We start from the raw sequence: 19,753 nt of genomic DNA on the forward strand, positions 1-19,753 counted from the left end.
GTTCACTCTACCAGCACACAATGAATACGCATTTTAGCATTACCCCAGGGAACCTTTAAACCCTGGGTTTATTTTAGCTCTACCCAAGTGGGAATTCTTCCAATTAAGGAAGATAATATAAAAGCCTAAAACCGGTACAGACAACAAGTGTTATCAAGTCTCCTTGACCAAAGGACAAGCAACCCCCTGGGTCTTTAGTATCTTATGGTTCCTGACTCATGATCGCCACACATGGTTTTAAACAAATCTAGGTAGGAAAGGGACTAAGTGGCATCTCTGTTCTCCTTGGAGGTGACGTGGATGTTGTTTAGGGCCAGCCGTGTACCTACTCTATGAGCTAAGCAGCGGAGAAAAGAGGAGTGGACCGCTGGGTTTTGTTTTCTCAGGCCGCACAGCCGTACATCAATTCTTGCAACACAAAGAATGCTTTATAGAGCTGAGCAGAAGAGAATCTTCCCAGATGGAGTGTGTTGCTGCTAGAGGCTCTCACCACCCATCAGCCCTGTCAAGACGAGCCAACTATATCTTTGCAAAGATCTAATTTGAGAGAGATCAGAGCTCGGTAATGTGTGGCCAGTACAATGGGAATAAAATGTGACTTCCATTAGTTAGATGACCAGAAGATGTACTATAACTTGTCTTTGCTGGGGCCTTACAGCTGATGCGTTTTAAATTTAATTTATTCTCAAAAATTGATTTTCTTTATTTGATTTGCCGCCTCTATCAGGCTTTCTACGAAGACCGCCCATGGTATGGTCATTAATAACCCCAGGCGCTCTGAAATTTCCTTGAGTATCACACCTTGAGGTTATTTGTTTCTATGAATTAGACTCTTAATTCTCTAATAAGAACAAATCAAAAACCAAACAGTATTTTACGTTTAACTTCCCAGGTGCTGAAGGGCTAATGGAAATGGCACTGCCCACCAGCCTATCAGCTACTCACCGTTGAGGGCTGTGATAGAGTCCAAGGGCTGCTCTGAGGTTCATCTCCAAGAGTGTGGCTCTTGCCCCAGAGTAGAGTGAGGCTAGCCTGGCCGCCTCCGTCTCCGGCAACATTTTACTTCCAGCTTTGCCGACAGTGCCAGGGCATTTGCTCAGGACCAGTTAAAATTCGTGACAAGCAGCCAGCAAGAAAGAATTGGGATTCGTTTTACCTCTGTAACGTAAGGGGAACCGTAGCCTCTAGAAGGACTGTCCAGTAGGGGGAAAGCAGGACTAACAGAGATCTCTCTGGTCTTCAGCTGGAGAAACTTCTTTTCTTCAACCCATTGAGAATGACTCATTTCCATAGAGTTTTGTTTTAAATTCTGAGTCCATTTGTAGTGATACTTGGTAATCAATTTTAAGTGGAAACAGCTGCTGTGTGTCATCACACAGTTCCCCTTCAAACCCTGGAAAAGTAGAATTCAAACCATTCTCTTCTCACCCCCAAGTCGACGCATGGTGCTCATGCACATGGCTCAGTCTGATGGGTTCCTTACCTCTATTCCCTGGGGCCAGCCCCTCTACGGGGACAGGTCAGAAGGAGAAGGACCAGCAAAATGTGGGGAGAGGTAGGTGAGCAAGGGGAGTGTGGGGTCCTGACAACATATGGAATAGAGCAGTCTGTGATCTCAGCAGTAAGGAAGGAGGCAGCCATGTTTCTCCTTCCACTCGTCCATGACATATTTATTGAACAGCTACTATGTGCTAACAAACTATGCTACCTGCTCGGGATGGAAATGAGAAGATGTAACTCCTGTTCTCAAGGAGCTCATGGTCCCCTGGGGAGACAGGGGCTTAAAAAGTCATAATTCACAGAGTTAAGTCCCATGATGGAGGTGGGCACAAAGGCAGTGGGAGCTCCCAGGAGGGTTGCTGAACTTACTCTCCACCCCTCCTGAACACACCCACATCTTCAATCCCACAAAGCGGCAGGTCTGGCGGCGTGGTCAGCTTGGTGCATTGTGAAGGCCAGCCTCCCAGGCAGGGCCATTCTCCAACACAGTCCAGGAGAAGAGAGACATGCTGCCTTGCCTCTACCAAGAATGGAAGAAAGGGAAAGACCCAAGTGTGCCCCCCAAAAGCCAAGAGGTAAAAAGAGTGTGAACTTTCACTCCTTCATTGCTCTCAGGACATGAGTTTCTCCATCTGTAGGATGGGAATAACACTGAGAACATTTGGGGAGGATTCAGGGAGAAAACAGAAGTATTGGCATTCTGGTGAGAGAGCATGAAGAATCTCACGACAGGCGGCAAGCAGGTCCCGGCTGTAGTGGCTCTGGGTCTGAGCATGGCTGTAGCTTAGAGGACTCTGCCAATCCCAAACCAGCTGGGCCCTGGCTGTGTTCTGTGGAGCTATGTCCCTATGGCTACGAGGGGACCAAAAAATTCAAAGAGAGACAGGGACAGGGAATTCCCTGGTGGTCCAGTGGTTAGGATTCTGCGCTTTCATCTGGGTTCGATCCCTGACTGGGGAACTAAGATCCCACAAGCCACGCGGTGTGGCCCAAAAAACAAAAAAAGAAGAGGCAGGGACAGGATGTAATCTTGGGCATGGAACCCTTCCCCATCATTGGGCCCCTGCCCTCCTGTAGTGTGTAGCCTTAGAATCAGTAGGACGCTGAACTGCAGCTTTTCTATTCACTATGGAACTGAGGCTCCATTTCCTCAAGCACAAAGCTAGCACCGGCCAAAGCCACCTTGAAGAACCATCCTGAGGGTTAACTGTGAGGGTCCATGTGGTCCACAGTAGAAGATCAATTAATTCTAGTTTTTAAGGTTTTTTTTTAACCTCCTGACCCTTTGCGCTGCTTCCTATGTAATATTATTAGCTTTATCGAAGTCTCACAAGATGAATTCGTTAGCTCTCTTGCCCAGAGAATGACCTGAAAGAGGATATTTGAAAAACGAGGAGGTATAGTCTTAACAAGAGCTTGCTCTCTGGGATGGAGGATTCACTGGGGAGCTCTCTGAGTCAGCAGCATAAGGCATGGGTTGTCACAGAGCATGAGATGCCATCTTGGTCTGAGCACTGATCAGAGGTGAGAGGGGGATAACGTCAGTCCCCAAATGTCTGATATTATTAGAAAACGGTAGCCAGCTGCACTGAAACAAGATGCGGCATGAGGAGCTCAGTTTCAAAAGTGAGAAGACCTTCTAGGAAGGTGGGGTTGCTACCCCAAGGAATGAGTTGCCTGAAGGCAGGTGTAGAATATTACTTCTCTGCCAGCTGTGGAAAGCAGGGTAGTTCATCCACTAGAGAAAGGCAAGATGATGGAACAGATGACTTCACTGGGTCCCACCTCATCCTCAGGCCTGGTGAGCCAGGGTCCAGTTTGGAAAGCCCATGCTTTTCCGCCCTGGTGTGACATCAAGCAGCTAACCTGCTTCTCTCCTTTGGGGCAGATTCAGAGAGAGTCAGATGGAGGTTGGAGCAAAGATTTGAGAGCAGCCTTTTTCCAGACAAATGCTCGTGCTTCCAGAAACAGCACGGCCAGACCTTTTGTAGACGTGCTTTTTTTTTTTTTTTTTTTTGCAGTACGCGGGCCTCTTACTGTTGTGGCCTCTCCCGTTGCAGAGCACAGGCTCTGGACGCGCAGGCTCAGCGGCCATGCCTCACGGGCCCAGCCGCTCCGGGGCATGTGGGATCTTCCCGGACCGGGGCATGAACCCATATCCCCTGCATCGGCAGGCGGACTCTCAACCACTGCGCCACCAGGGAAGCCCTTGAAGGGGTGCTTTTGTGACATTACGATTGAGGGTTAACTTTTTGGCAACCGTTTCTGTGTTTCCTCCAAAGTTCATTCCGGTTCCTTTGACTTGCTGTTGGATTGAGCCTTGTTGCAATACATTTTCAACCATCCACCACGATTCCTCACCCACATGCCCACACATCAATCCTTGCTCAGCAAATGACAGAAGTAGGTTACACCGTGTCCTCTGACATGGAGAGAGGGCAACTGAGTATTTTCCTGGGGTGTTTTGACTCTCTGTAACTTAAAGAAGATTTAACAGGCCAAATGGTCAGCATTCAGATTTTGTTTCTGCGTGAAGATTGGAGCTTAATGCTTTTTTTTCACCTTCTGGTAGACAAATAGCATGTCTCTCATCCCTCAAAAGGACTAACTCATCTAATGTTTTTGTTTTGCCCATGGGGTAGGGAAGTATAATATATTTTCAAATTATTTTCTAAGGCTGAACTTAGGACGATCTCAGAGAAACTATAATATGGAAGGGCTACGATCACTCTTCAGTCTCATAATGTTTAGGGTTGGTATTCGGTACACAGGGGAGCAAAGTCAGCCAGAGCAACAGGTAGAGACAAAAGAACATTCGGAACACAGTTCCTCTCCCCACTAATTATGTCAACATAACTAGAAGAGACATTTTTTCCCAATATTTAAATTTTATGTAATAAGACCTGACATATCACCTGCTTCTAATACAACTTTACTTGTCCTAATCTCCCCCATTACTGTTGTTTAGTTCTGCAGGGTAAAAGGTGTAGTTATTGTTAGTAGAAGCATCTAACCTGCCTGGGAGTGAAGTCTGCTTTCACCAGGGTCCTAGAGAAGAATTTCTCATAACCTGGAAAAGTTGAATTGTTTTAAAATGGAAAGGAAATTTTGAATTGGAATAAAAAGTTCCTGGGTCAAGCCCTACATCTGCCACTTAATTACTGCCCTTGAGCAAATTCTTCCCTATGTTTTTAATTTCCTTATCTGTGAAAACGGGAACACATACCTCACAAAACAGACATTTAGAGCAGATGAAACACTGTGCTCTCATTAACTGTTAAGTGCTATACAAATGTATAATACTGAATGATATTTAAATGTTTTTTTTCCATTACATTTCCCTACTAACTATAAGAGAAGGTCATAACCAATAGGGAAAGCAGGCACATTAATTTATTAATGTAGAATATTTATGATCCCAAACCAAAATAATATGCCATTTCACTTCACCAGCCATGTAAGGTCTTCCCTAGGTAGGCCCAGATTATCAAAACCTGGACCATCAGTATTGATTTTTGTTTCTGGCTACCAGGAATGTTTCACTGTCTTTTCAGCTCACTTGAGACATCCTTCCCTTTATTGCAAAGTATAACCCCTCCTACAAGAGAGAGACCAGGCAGCTAAGAAGAGTCCTGGCCACTAAAGACAAGGCAGCTGACCAGGGGCCAATTAGAGCACGATGGACTTGCTTTTAAAGAAAAGACCACCATCTCCCACTGACCGTGAAGGGTAGGTAAGAAGCCAGTTTTAGTCTTGGCTAAACTGGGTGGGAAAATTTCTCTGGAAATCAAGTCGTTTACACAGAGAACTTTCACAAACTCTGGTAACTCAACCTTTCAGGGTGCCCATTTTCTGATCTCTAAACTATGTGAGGTCTAAGGACATCTGACATCCTCCCAAATAAACAACCCGGTTTGACTTGAGGACATTGTTAGCCCTGAAGGATTTTAGGCCCAGAATATCTTTCTGGATCTGAAATTTTCTTCTGATTTTCTATTCATGAACATTATGACCACCTGTGCTTATTAGTGTCTCCATGATCTCATGAGCCTGTGAGACACAAATTCTTGTGGTTACACCAATTCTCATCACTTCCCTCTCCTGCATACACAGGATTTGCCCCCTAGTTTTCTTAGTTCCTCTAAGGAATGCTCCATCTGCCTGCACAGCTATAACTACCCCTACAACTCTATAATCCCTACAACTAGAAAACATCCCTTGTGTCAGGATGGGGGCAGGAAGCAGAAAGTATCCATTTCTGAAATTGGTGGAAACCTAGATTCTAAATTGGGATTTTTTTTTTTTTAAGTGCAAGACTTTCTGGGTTTGTTTTGTAAAGGCCACACCACCTCCACATTTCACTCCAAGCTTCTCAGCCCTCATTCTGGCCTGATGCCAGCTGAAAATTTCATAGCAGTCCCAGACTTCTGCGACTTTTTTCTAGAAAGGAGATTATTACACAGCCTATGGAAAAGGGAGAGAGTGCCCACTGGAAACTGTTCTTAGTTTACAAACCTGATTCACAGGCTGGTTCAAACTGGTTGGCAAATCACAGTTCCTTAGAATCTGAGCCTTTGGGCTTCCTTTCTAAGCTGTTTGAAAATGGAGGAAATGGCATATGGCCTTAAATCTCAATGAAAGTTGAGAGTGGCACAAAAAACCCTTTCCCTTTGTCTCTGAAGTATCTGTCAGTTCAGGACCACTGCAGCAGAAGAAGGGCAGATTAAACTAAGAGAAGAGATAAAATTACAGTCTTCACTCCCACTAAAACAATACATGTTTAGTCTGGCCCTGAGCCAGTTCATGTGAAAAGTACAACCTTAAATTTCAAAATATATCACTCAAAAAGGAGCTGGATCCATTGTCCAGCCAGGGCTCCCTCAGTGAAAGAACCAGCACAAATGGGAGTGGGTATGATTTTTGGAAGTAACAGGATTTCCAGAGACAGAGACTTTTTTTTTTTTGTCTCTGACTCTCAACCTTGGGAAAAGCTCAAAAGTTTCCAACCACTAGGCACATGACCAGATGCCCCATGGAGCAGTCTACTGGGAATTCACATGGACCAGACCCAGGGAATGACTGAGAACATTCTTTCCTTCTTTTCAACCTTTTCTTTTAAGGGAATGATTAGATATCCCCAAAAGACCAGTGAGATAGAGAGAAACAAAAAGTTAAGAAGATATGCTTTTATGACAAACTCTAGGTCCATCCACCTCACTACAAATAACTCAATTTCGTTTCTTTTTATGGCTGGGTAATATTTCATTGTATATATGTGCCACATCTTCTTTATCCATTCATCTGTCAATGGACACTTAGGTTGCTTCCATGTCCTGGCTATTGTAAATAGAGCTGCAATGAACATTTTGGTACATGACTCTTTTGAATTATGGTTTTCTCAGGGTATATGCCCAGTGGTGGGATTGCTGGGTTGTATGGTAGTTCTATTTTTAGTTTTTTAAGGAAACTTCATACTGTTCTCCATAGTGGCTGTATCAATTTACATTCCCACCAACAGTGCAAGAGGGTTCCCTTTTCTCCACACTCTCTCCAGCACTTATTGTTTGTAGATTTTTTATGATGGTCATTCCGACCCGTAGATAGCTAGTCGGAAGCAGCTGCATAGCACAGGGAGATCAGCTCAGTGCTCTGTGACCACCTAGAGGGGTGGGATAGGGAGGGTGGGAGGGAGACACAAGAGGGAGGAGATATGGGGATATATGTATACATATAGCTGATTCACTTTGTTATACAGCAGAAACTAACACAACATTGTAAAGCAACTATACTCCAATAAAGATGTTTTTAAAAATTAAATAAATAAAAGAAGATGTGCTTTTAAAGGAACATCTGTTTATTCACCCTGGAGTACAGAAACGTGAGAAGAAAGGGTCTGGGAATCCTACACTGAAGTGGGAAGAGAAGAAGCCCTCATCCTTACTAAGTAGAAATTACTGGAGAAATCATGAAACTAAGCCTGTGTCAGGTGGCCTGCATTTGAGAAAGTAGGAACATACTTGAAAAAAATATCATCCAGTGAGGAAAGGAAAAGGAAAATTTAAAGGAAAATTTACTTTTTTTTTTTTTTTGCTTTTCTACTTCTTTGTTTTTATGAAAACTTTTTCAGAAGAGAATAATTGCAAAATATGATTATAAAGATGTCTTCTGATGTTTCCTTCGCCAGGAAAGAAACGGTATAATCCTGTGGAGGAGCAGGTCTTGATTCCTACCCTCCTCCATCTCATTATACGGCCCCAGGAGAGGCATTCAGCCATCCCAAGCCTCAGACTGCTCACGCGTAAAATGGGTTGACCTTTGAATTAGAGGAACTTTAGAAAGAATACATACCCTGATTTATGTATTCAGGGTTGGAAAGACTCTTTGATATGAAATGAACTTGAGGCCCAAATAGAATCTCAGCAAACCCAGGGAGGGAGAAATTGCTTTCCAAAGAACATTAAGACTTTGCTCGTACGCACAAATGTCACGGAGTTGGCCAAAACAGATTTAGAGCTGGTGAGCTCTTTAGAGGTTTCCTGCAATCCCCATGGTTTATAGAGGGAAAAATCTGAGCCTAGAAAAGATGAAGTGACTCACAAAAAATCACCCAATTCACATTACCATCAAGGTAAGAATTCAGGATTTGTTTTGGAAAAGGCTGAGCAGGCCAGGGGGAGCCAGGCCAGACCACAGAAACAATCGCCTCCACGTTCTGGACATTGTCCCTGGGCCAAGCAGCATGCTCAATGCTGCCGATGCTTTGGGCTACGGAATCCCCACACCGCTGGATGATAGGTGTTATCGATAACCAGCAGTAGCTCCATGGGCTTGAGACCAGTGGTGTCGCAGACAGACACCATTCAGAAGGGCCCTGGGCTCTGCGATCGCCATCTTGAAATTCTTAATTTTTGAACAAGAGATCCCCCATTTTCATTTCACACTGAGCCCCACAAATTATGTAGCTGGCCCTCATTATCTCCATGTTACAGATGTATCAACAGAGACTTAGAGAAATTAAATGGCTTGCTCTTGGTCCTAGCCGCTCACAAAGATAGGGACACAGACGTACAGAGTCAGCAGGCAGTGTGAAGGTGACCCAAGGGACTGGCCAAGTGGATGCTGTGCTTTCAAAGCCCCTTTGGGATTTCCCTTCCTCTGCTGGCCTCAGACGTCTCTGTATCCTAAGTTGGATGACTAACCATTGCGGGTTGCCTGGGGCTGTAGGGGATTCCTAGGACATGGGACTTTCAGTGCTAAAACTGGGGAAGTCCAGGGCAAACCGAGATGAGTTGGTTACCCTACTATGCAGTCGCAGGCATGGGGCTCTGGAGGCTTCCCAGACCTTATCAGTTGTGCCATGTCCTGTGCCCACTGGGCCACATGTAGGTCCCCAAAGACAGGGCTCACCCAGAGGACAGGCTGGAGACCATAGCAGAGGGTGGGCAACCAACCAGCTGTCATTGTGAGACTGGGGACCAGGCAAGTGAATCCAGAGGAACCAGTCTATTTGGGAACAGGCAGGCTTCAGTCCATATTCAGAGACCCAAGCCAGGCTCGAGACAGTGTGGGTGCAGACAGCCAGGAGCAGAGGGCAACAGGCTGGAGCAGAGCCCTAAGGTGCAGGCACCAGGGATCTTCAGCTGACTCACTCTGTGACATTGGGGAAATCACTTACTTTGCTGAGCCTAACTCTCTTCATGTGAAAAATAAGAGACACAGTACATACTTCGTGAGGTCATTGTCAAAATGAGACATTAGATAGATAGATAGATAGATGGAGTGCACAGTTCAGTATGGTCACCCTGAAAGTCTCAATTTATACTTTAGTTCCATAAATATCTAAAGAAGCCTATTATGAGCCAACCTCTGTGGGAGGGACTAGGGTACCTTCAGCTCTTGTGGGACTAACCAATGGTGTGCTAATAAATGTTTAACAACCAGCTTTCTGGAGAAAAAGTAAAAAATTGCTTTGTCACATATGCCAATTTCCATGGTATAAATATTCCCACCATGGCTGATCTCAATCTACCAATGTGAGGTCACCGAATACAGAGTTGGGAAAAGTTGTGCTGAATCTGCTCTAGGGAACCTATGCCAGCATATCACTGAGCTACCATCTATTAGAAAGAACAAACTATAGCACTGAAAGTTTTACAGAAGAAAAAGGAGAGCAGGAAACAATATAACTTTGGACAGAGAGCAGGGAGGACCTCCTTGAGGAAGAAGATTTCTACTGAGACCTGAAGACATAGATGTGAGACCATAGACATGACCAGGAGAAGGACACAGCATGTTTGCAGGCCAGGAGGAAAGAGAGGGAGGAAGAAAGGAAAGCATGTTTGAGAAAGAGCTGGAGCAGGGAAAGACAAGGTTATGGAGAAGCAGAGACCAGACAGTCAGACAGGGCAGGGGCCAAGTTCACCAGCTTCCAGAGCTGGGTGTTAAGGCAGCCATGGACATAGTACTTATATTTTAGAACCATCACTCTGGCTAAGTGTGGGCAATGTGTCTACAGGCAAGCGGGCAAGCAGGGAGACCAGGCGGGCCATGGCAGTATCCCAGGTGGAAGATGCTGGCGTCAGGTTTTATATATTTGTGTTAACAGGTATTTATTGAGCTTGTGCCATATACATATACCTGTGCAAGGTCCTGGTGATTCATCAATGAGAATACTGCCCCAGCCTTCATGGATCTTCTAGGCAAGTAGAGAAATTGTTTTAAAAGATCTAATAATAGTTAACTCTGGAGTGTTTACTGCATGGCAGGCATGGTATGCAGTACCATTTTACATGCATTGCCTCATTAATTCTCAAATAATTCTAGAGGGGAGCCCTAAATGTTACCCTTGCGTGAAATATTAGGTCATAAACTGAAAGCAGGTAGGTTCATGGTGCAGGTGCCTGGGTTTAGCTGGAAGGCAGGGGGATGCCAGTGTGATGGCAGAAAGAGACCGGGTCCTCCAGAGATCCAGCAAACACCTGCCTTCTTGTCCAGCACCCCTGCTGCGCTTCCCCACAGCCTCCCTGATGGTGCTTCTGAGGGGCATTAAAATCTTTCAGGAAATAATAAGGCTCGAGCGGGACAGTAAGGAAAACAATGTCCATGTTTGTCAGTGTCTCAGAATGTTTTTAAGGAATTCCACTTTTATGATTTTTCAGGTCATACGTGCCAAAGAGAAAAAAACAAATGTTCATAATCTGAGTAAATTACTGAATATACCACAAAAGGAGGTTTTGTTAGACTGTTTTGCTCACTCTTAAATAAATATGACTTTGACAAATAGCAAACATTCTTCTTCACCACCTGACAGCTGAGAAATTGAGACAAGCCAGGAAGGAAGCCGAGGAGATGGTTCTATGACTTGAGCTGGGTTTTCTGCCAATCCACTTCTGGTCAAAAATATATTTCTTTTTATCTTCAGTCATTTCTTTTTTATGGAGTGATGGACAGTTAGTTTTGATCAGAGACATTAAATAGAATTGACCGTCATTGACTGGATCCATTAAATTTGCCAAAACATTTCCTTGAGACCAATCCACACTCTAGTATTTATATTTTCCTTTGCAGCCCCTTCCCTAGACTTTCTCTTCCTATCAATTCACTTCCCCCCAGCAACCCTGTCATAAAGAAAGTGAAATCCAAATAGTCGTGAACTTTTATGAAGACAACAAAATTGCTTTCAGACTTTGAGGTCAGATAGACCTGGTTCCAGTACTGGTTTCCACCATTTTCAAGTTGTGTGACTGGGAAATATACTTAACTTCTCTGAACCTCAGTTTCCCAACTGTAAAATGGCATTACCTACCTTATATGGTTGTCAAGAAGAATAAACGAGGTAAAGAATATGAGGTTCTTAGCACTCAGTGTATCTATCGCTATTAGCATCACCATCGGTAGCCACTGCTGCGTAACAAAATAATCATGATTCAGTGAGAGGTTTAGAAGAGGAGACAGGGGTCACCTGCTGGAACAGAGTTAGAAGCAGCAGAAAAAAGGCCTAACGGAGCTTCTCAAAAAGTTGGCCTCAACTCTCCCTTTCCCTATCTACCCAAATGGCCCACAACAGTTGGCATTAGGATTCTTGAGCACCAAGATACTAATAAAAAAGCTGTGACTTTGCCTTGTCACTTACTGAGCAAAGGAAAAGGGAATTTTTTTCTTAATCCCAAAAATCTAATTTTGACATCTGGTCCAGGATCAGATATCAAAATATAAAATACTCTCCAAAGCTGTTATCTATAGACCCAGATCAATTGGTTGACCCTGTTATAAAATTATAAGCAGAGCTGAGTGGCCACCAGCAGGAGGAGCTAGAATGCCAGTGTGTGGGTGCGTGCGTGTGTGTGTGTGTGTGTGTGTGTGTGTGTGTGTGTACAGGGTAGTTGTGACCTAAGGGTGGGGTTGCTCTTCACCTGGACTTGCAAATAGTCAACCCTTAAAAAAAATCTGTGTGTTAATTCAAAAAGACACATGCACCCCAATGTTCATTGCAGCACTGTTTATAATAGCCAGGTCATGGAAGCAACCTAAATGCCCATCGACAGACAAATGGATAAAGAAGATGTGGTCCATATATACAATGGAATATTACTCGGCCATAAAAAGGAACGAAATTGGGTCTTTTGTAGAGATGTGGATGGACCTAGAGACTGTCATACAGAGTGAAGTAAGTCAGAAAGAGAAAAACAAATATCGTATATTAACACATGTTTGTGGAACCTAGAAAAATGGTACGATGAACCGTTTTGTAAGGCAGAAATAGAGACACAGATGTAGAGAACAAACGTATGGACACCAAGGGGAGAAAGCCAGGGGTGGGGGGGTGGTAGGCTGAATAGGGAGATTGGGATTGACATATATACACTAATATGTATAAAATAGATAACTTATAAAAAATTTTTAAAATCTGTGTGTAAAACTAACGCATTTAATGTCACTGGACTTAAATTTTAATAGGAATACTCTAGAAGGAAGGCGAGGATGTTAAACCAAAGCTTTTTAAAAAATTACTAATAGAAGATGTACTTTGAATGTCTGTGGGAACATTCTGGGAAGTCATTATTGTTCACATTATCTATATTTAGAGAAGTCTCAAAGAACTCAGCCTTATCAGCAGTGATAATAGTAATTTATTGGCTGGTCTGAAGATAGACCTTGGGTGTCTCATTCATGAGCCAGCCTTGGCTGGACTTTTATCAAGTCTGTCAACTTGAAACCAAGTTCTTGACCGAGGCCTGAATGCCACCAAGATGAAGCTGAGTGTAAACAAGGTATAAACATCCCCTCTAATCCCAAAGTGCCTCTCTTGCAGAACTCCAGATGACTAAGAGACTTTGGGTTCCTCTCTCAGTTTCACGTCTTAGACACAGGAAGCAGTTTCTCCCTGCTGGAGTTGAACAAAGGCACTTCCCAGGCACAGTCATTAAGGTGGATATTTCCTGGGTGCCTCGGCCACCAGTGATTCAGAAGATAAACCCCAGAAATTGGATTTTCAAAGCTCTTTATCATTTCTCTCCTCCCTGAGGCCATCTGTCTTTGGCAGAAATCTCACCTATGTATAGGAGACAGGAAAAGGAGAAAAACGCTGAAGGAATTCCATTTTGTTTTCATAAGCAGACCTGGAAGTTATGTTGAGGTCACAGACCAAAACCAGTAGATACACCATCCAGTGGCCACTAACAATTGACTGTAGTTGCTGTCTTCCCACGGAAATCTAAGAGATCACTGAGTCCTCTTTCCCCCAATTTCCCTCTTTCCAGCTGACAATATAAATATTTTCTGGAAATCAGTGCCAATAAATGCCCAATGGAGGAGTTTTTGGTTCAGCTTTCTAAAAACTAAACTAGTATGAATGAAGTCTTTCTGTTAAGAAATGAAGCAACTAGATTTTTTAAAGTATCTCTTTAGGGGCCCAAGGGGCATTCTCTGAACTGGCCTGAATCTAGTCCTTTGTGGCATTTGAAGGTGAGATGGGCCTAGCAGGTTCTGCACGGAAAATCTCACAGGTCACTCAGACCTGAGGTCTGGGTAAAGAGATCCAGGTTTAAGCACAACAAAACGGAGTCAAGTTCTGCTTCTGCCATCAGCTATGTGACATGGAGCATGTCATTTATAAATACCCCTCTGAGGCTGAGTTTGATCATATATAAAAAAAAACTAAATAATAATACCTTTCCAAAGTAATCATTCTCAAATGCAAATCTCACATCTCATCCTTGCTTCGAACCAGACACTACCTAGTTCCTGTAAAGTGATATCTGGTTCTGAGCCTGGCATTCAAGTTCCTTCACGACCCCATCCTTCCTCCCTGTTCTAACCTCATCTCCATCACTGGGTCCCCTCTTAACCACCTTTCACACAAACGCTCCAGCAATATTGAAAATCACACTGCTTCCCACCTCTGCTCCTTTGCACACGCTATTCCTGCCCCAAAGCAGTTCTTTCCCTTTGTTCCACGCCCACCCCCCCCCCCCCCGCAAAACCATCTGGAAGAGGGAAAACGTTTGCTCATCTTTGAAAACTCAGTTCAAATATCCCTTTTTATGAGCAATTTCCGCCGAACACCTCTGTATACACACCCCTCCCCGCACACACACACGCACGCACGCGCACACACACACACACACACATCATCCTCGCAGAGTTGCTGACTGCGACACAAGTCTTGCTTTATCCCACCGGCCCTTTTCTCCAACTCATCTGCCCAGGACCCCACGGGCACCTTTTTCCAAACTGCGCAAAGGCTGCGGATAGGCTGGCAGTGACCCTGGAGGAACGAGGGTCCATGGGGACAGGAAGGCGGCTTAAGAGTCCGTGTGTCACGCTGGCCGGCAGTGCCTGGAAGTCGGGAGGGGAAATGACTGGAGATGCAACGGAGGCTCTGGGGGCGGAGGGGCAGGATGCGGTGGCTGGAAAGGGAGGGCCGGGAGGCGGCCAAGGAATCATCCCGGTGTTAGCAGTGGCTGTCTGGGCTTAACCGAGGTGGATTTGTAAGGTGGCAGGGACTGTGCTCTCTCACAGAGGATAACTGAAAACAAAGAGAATTATGCAGTTTGAAAATATCCGATTCCAGAAAACGTGATGAACCCTGACAGTGGCCCACTTCATGCCCACAGGTTTGGCTTTTCCCTCCAGTCCTGCCTCAGTCAGACCTGAGCCACTCCTGTCTGTCCTCAGCGAGGGGACCAGCTGTCCTGGTCCTGGGAGGTTCTGTCCCCATGACAGCTCCCCCCCTCCCCTGCCTCCTTCTTCCTACCTTCACTCCCTTCCTCTACCTTCAACTGCCCAAGGTCCCTTGTCAGTCACACCTTTACTTCTTTCTCTCCGGTCATTTTCCCCTTTTTCTCTAGCTGTCCCAGGGGCCCCTTCATCCTCTCTGCCCCTCACAAACCTCACTCAGGCCTCCTGGCCTTTCCTGCCTCTCATTTACTGAGCTTTTTCAGCCCTTCACTTCATTCCCTTCAACATTTATTAGCATCAATACCTTATTTTTACCTACTTTTCCCATTAAATATCATTTCCTTTCTGTTTCCTGGAATCCTTTGGTTCCTCCGTACTGTCCGATTCTACTTCTTCCTGCCACTTCATTCATTTGTTGGACCAGCACTTCTTGAGCACCTACTACGTTCCAGGCAGTATGCTAAGCGCTAGGGAAACAAAGATGTATGAGCCTGTTTCATAAAGCTAAAGTATAGGCAATCATCCAGGAGAAGCGCGAGCCGGGGGACCAAGTGGACCACTGGAAAGTTGTGGGACGTTTCCGCTTAGGGGGTCAAGGAAAAGACTGACCCTGCCAAGCCTGCAAAACCACAGCTTTTCAAAAACCACTTCCGCCCTCTTGCTGATTTTTCTGAATCCCTGGGGTGTGTTAAGCCTAAACTTTGTGTGAATAGAACAGGAAGCAATTGGTACCCTTAAAAGAGAGAGAGAGATAGAATACTCTAGTTTAAATGTGACAGATTTTCAAGACACACGAAGTAGGCATTTGGCATAAATGTCCAAATGTAGTCAGCAAATCAGAACAATTCGGGAGGAGTGTAGCAGGAGTGTTTTTGAAGCCGCAGCTGACCACACACCAGTCCTGTGGTCACTTTGTAGGATTAGCCGGGTTTCGCAAATGAGAAAATATGGAAACGTAAACATGAAAAGATTTTCCAAGGTCACGCTGAAGGTGGTGATGGAAGGAATTAGGTGCTGAATGCTCTCTCCTGAGCCTATTTCTGAGCTACTGTACAACACAGCTTCCTGAATACAGATGTTAAAACAATTTTTTGCCTTTAAAATAAGAGTAAAAAATATTCTTATTTTGGCCATATTTCAGGGCAGATTTCCTGGGGAAAAGGGGGCCCATTTGAATGGAAATTAATTGCTTCAATCTCCTGGACTACAAGTCAATCTAACTTCTCCCTTTGCCTTACTAAAGAGTGCTTTGGACTTTAGAAAGAGGTTCTCAAACTTTACTGCTCATTAAAATACCCGGGAGCTTTTGAAAACCTTAATGCTCGGACCTCACCCTGGACCAAATCAAAATCTCTGGGAGTGGGACCCAAGCATCATTATGTTGTAAAACTCTCCAATATGTAGCCAGCTTTGAGAACCAGTACTGTCAAAACTACATGTTGGGGTCAGCCGTGGAGTTTCAACCATGACTGATGTTTGTACCCCACCCCAGAGACTGGGATTTCATTGGCTGGGAGTGTGGTCTGAGGTTGTTAAAGGTCCCCAAATGATTCCAATGTGCAACCAGCGGGCCTCTCACTGTTGTGGCCTCTCCCGTTGCGGAGCACAGGCTCCGGACGCGCAGGCTCGGTGGCCATGGCTCACGGGCCCAGCCGCTCCGCGGCATGTGGGATCTTCCCGGACCGGGGCACAAACCCGTGTCCCCTGCATCGGCGGGCGGACTCTCAACCACTGCGCCACCAGGGAAGCCCTAGCAAGCTGTTTTAACAAGCTCTCCAGGCCGTCCTGATTTTGCTCTTTTGAGAGCCAGCACACTAAGGCAAGCAGCCCCAGTGGCCCTGCCAGTGTGCTTGCCCACAACTCCTGTGCTTAAGCCCCTGCCACAGGAGGGGACGCTCTGCAAAATAACGATTTCTTAAGGGGCTTAGCTTGGAACGAACCTGACATTTACATGCTGATTGACTCTTTTAGGGCCTTCTTCACCTCTCAGGAAAGAACCGTAATGCTCTAGAAAAGAGAAAGAAAATGATGGATAACAGATTAAATATTAAGCACTCTTTCCATGCCTTCAGCTCCCTTTCTGCTAGGGCAAGAAACATGGGGGCATCAGAAAAAGAAAAGAGAACTGGCAGTTCTTGAGCACCGACTGTATGCCAGGCATCAGGCATACAGCAATACAGCCTATATACCCTGCTCACCTATCATCTCATTTAACAGAGTGATCCCTGTCTGAGAAATAGGGAAACTGAGGTTCAGAGAGATGATGTGACTTGCCTAAAATCACGAAGTGACAATGGTAGCCCCAGGGTTTTTGCAACAGCCTGTGCTCCTGTATTCCTTACCCTCCAGCAGGAAAGGTGAAGAGCTTAGGGCGCACTCAGTGTCTGGAATGATTGGGTTTCAGAATTCTCACAGCAAGCTCCCAAAATAGATCCGCCTACTCAAAGCCCCGGGATGCCGAGCTCAACAAACCTCTTCTGTGTTCTGGCTGCACTATGGAAGCTGCTCTCAAAGCATAAGAATAGATCAGCCATGGAAAGTGAAATAGTTCAGCTGTGCTTGAGCACCCTGAAACACTTAGAAATCTATTCTTAACCGGCAGCGAAGGTTCCAAGTTAGCAGGTCCTGCTTTGCCAACGCCCTGCTAAGCAGCCTTGAGGTTCACTCTTCAGAAGACCAGGGAACCTCTTTGCCACACCTAGAACTTGGGAAATGAACTCCCAAGAGAAAGGAGCACAGGGAGATAGTGCTGGTGAGCCATGTCCTCCCCATATCCCCAGTAAGAGCTCATGTTCATGCCATTAAATGCAAGAAGGCTCTGAGCTATGATCTGACAAGTCGAACAAAAAGGACACTGGCTAATTCAATCGCAGAATGAGATGGACACCTGCTTAAAGGTTAGCATGGGGTCGTGGATCCATACAGACTTCCTCTGCTGTCTGCTTGCCTCAGCCCAGAACAACCTCTCAGCACCCTCTTCCCGATCGCCGTGTTTATCCACAGGATGGACACACACTGGTTGACCTGAACCCCAAGAGTTGGGAAGCCCTTCCAACACTTGGTCCAAAGAGATCAGTTCTATGGAGAAATAAGCAGGCAAAACAAAAATTGCCTTTCAACCTTTCTCATTCATGCAAGGAGAAAGCCATTTTCCACCCTGAGTAATTTTATTTGAATTATACGTTTTTGCCAAAATGCAGGTCAGTTATTTCTGTAAGGGCCTCCATGGGCCATTTTCCCTCTTGTTTGAGGTTAAGTCAGGGACTCTTTGAAAACCTGCATCCAGCCCAAGGGTTACCGCTTACCTGTCGCTACAGGGACTCCAAATCCCACTTCCCATTGTACCTTCCAAGTAAATACACCACCACTGTAGCTGAGTCTTAGATTGAAGTCAAGAAAAAAGTTATTCAGACATCATTGGGCAATACCGTATTATTAACAATTGTAGGGCCTTGAAACAGGAGTGATGATGGAAAGATCTAAAATGGTAGCCACATGCCAGAAAGTGTGGGCGCCTCATCTCCCAGTGGGCAAAGAAGGGGTACCATGAGCAGCTGTGTGAAAGGGGTGTTGGGGAGGCAGAGGTCTTTGCGTGTTTTGCTCAATTGCTCCATTTCGTATTATGAAAAGATGTTGCTATGTAATTACAGTAATGTTGGAAACGGTCTGAAGCACAATTAAAAATCACTTGACTAAAGGAAGAATGAAAGAGAGCAAAAAATGGTCTAGAAAAGGGTGTAGGTGATTTGAAAGGTTAGCTATAAGATGGATGTGAGAGGCTGTTGGTACACTGTCAGTTTTAGCATTCTCTGTGAATTAGTGGTGAGGGCAAAATTTCTTTAAGAACGGTTTTCTAAGAATGTCTTAGAGTCAGTTAACATTTATTGAGCCTAATCTCATAAACTTTTTTTTTTTTTTGCGGTACACGGGCCTGTCACTGTTGTGGCCTCTCCCGTTGCAGAGCACAGGCTCCAGACGCACAGGCCCAGCGGCCATGGCTCATGGGCCCAGCCGCTCCACGGCATGTGGGATCCTCCCGAACCGGGGCACGAACCCATGTCCCCTGCATTGGCAGGCGGACTCTCAACCACTGCGCCACCAGGGAAGCCCTCATAAACTTTTAAATTTAATCTTCCCCAAATCGTTCATCATTCCCACATAACAGATGAGGAATCTGAGGCTCAGAGTGGTTAATGCATTAACCTGAGATCACAGAACTGATTAGTGCCATGGTAGATTCTTGAATGCAAGTCTCTCTTCTTTTAGCTTCTACTGCTTTCTGTATCAGGAAACCCACCTAAAAGTGCCTACAGGGACAAAGCAGGCAGGACAAATAAAGGGAGCTGCCAGGTTTGAGGGGATAAAAAGAAGTAAAAGCAATCGATACATGACTTCAGTGTCAGGGAGACCTTAGGGATTGTTAGGGACTATGGCAAAGTGGAAAACTGCTGACAACATCTAAAGTGAACAGCTGGTACTCAGAACCAACTGTCTGTTACCTTTCAGGAGTGCAGACTCAATTGCCACATCTGCTGATTATTCAGATTTTTATATAAAGTTTATATAAGGTTTAGTGTTTGCTTTAATGTTAGCTCAGAAAAAATCTTAACCTCAGATGTTTACCTGTCTCATCAATAGGCAAAACAAAACCTATCTGCAAACTAATTTCCATTCATGGACTTCCAGAGGTGACTTCAGCTTTTTCTAAACCACTCTCAAATCATTAAACTTTATCACAGATAGGACTTCAATCAATGATCTTCTGATCAGCTCCTCCATCTTGTACATGTAAATATTAATCCCCATGATAATGTTATTTTTGACATATTTCTATCTATTTCCTACATGGGACATGTGTAGAAAAAACATGTTGTCCGATCAAGTTTAGAACCCCAGTCCTGCTAAGCAAGAGCTGTGTGACCTTAAAGCAAGCAACTCAACCTCTCTGAGTATTCAGTTTCTTCATCTGCAAAATGGAGACACTGACATGTGAATTATAAAATCGAAATAAGATTTAAATTAGGCAATTATTAGAAGTTATAGGGCACAAGGCCTGTCAGAAAGAGCTTGGGCA

At 44.8% G+C, this 19,753-nt stretch overlaps 1 protein-coding gene across 13 annotated transcripts in view; it reads left to right on the forward strand.

The window, feature by feature from the left end:
- The window catches only part of SLC9A9 (solute carrier family 9 member A9), a 658,568-nt gene that overhangs the window by 607,150 nt on the left and 31,665 nt on the right, over positions 1 to 19,753 (forward strand). The window lies entirely within an intron of this gene.

This window comes from Lagenorhynchus albirostris, chromosome 5 (assembly GCF_949774975.1).
Source record: "Lagenorhynchus albirostris chromosome 5, mLagAlb1.1, whole genome shotgun sequence".
NCBI classification, from domain to species: Eukaryota; Metazoa; Chordata; class Mammalia; order Artiodactyla; family Delphinidae; genus Lagenorhynchus; species Lagenorhynchus albirostris.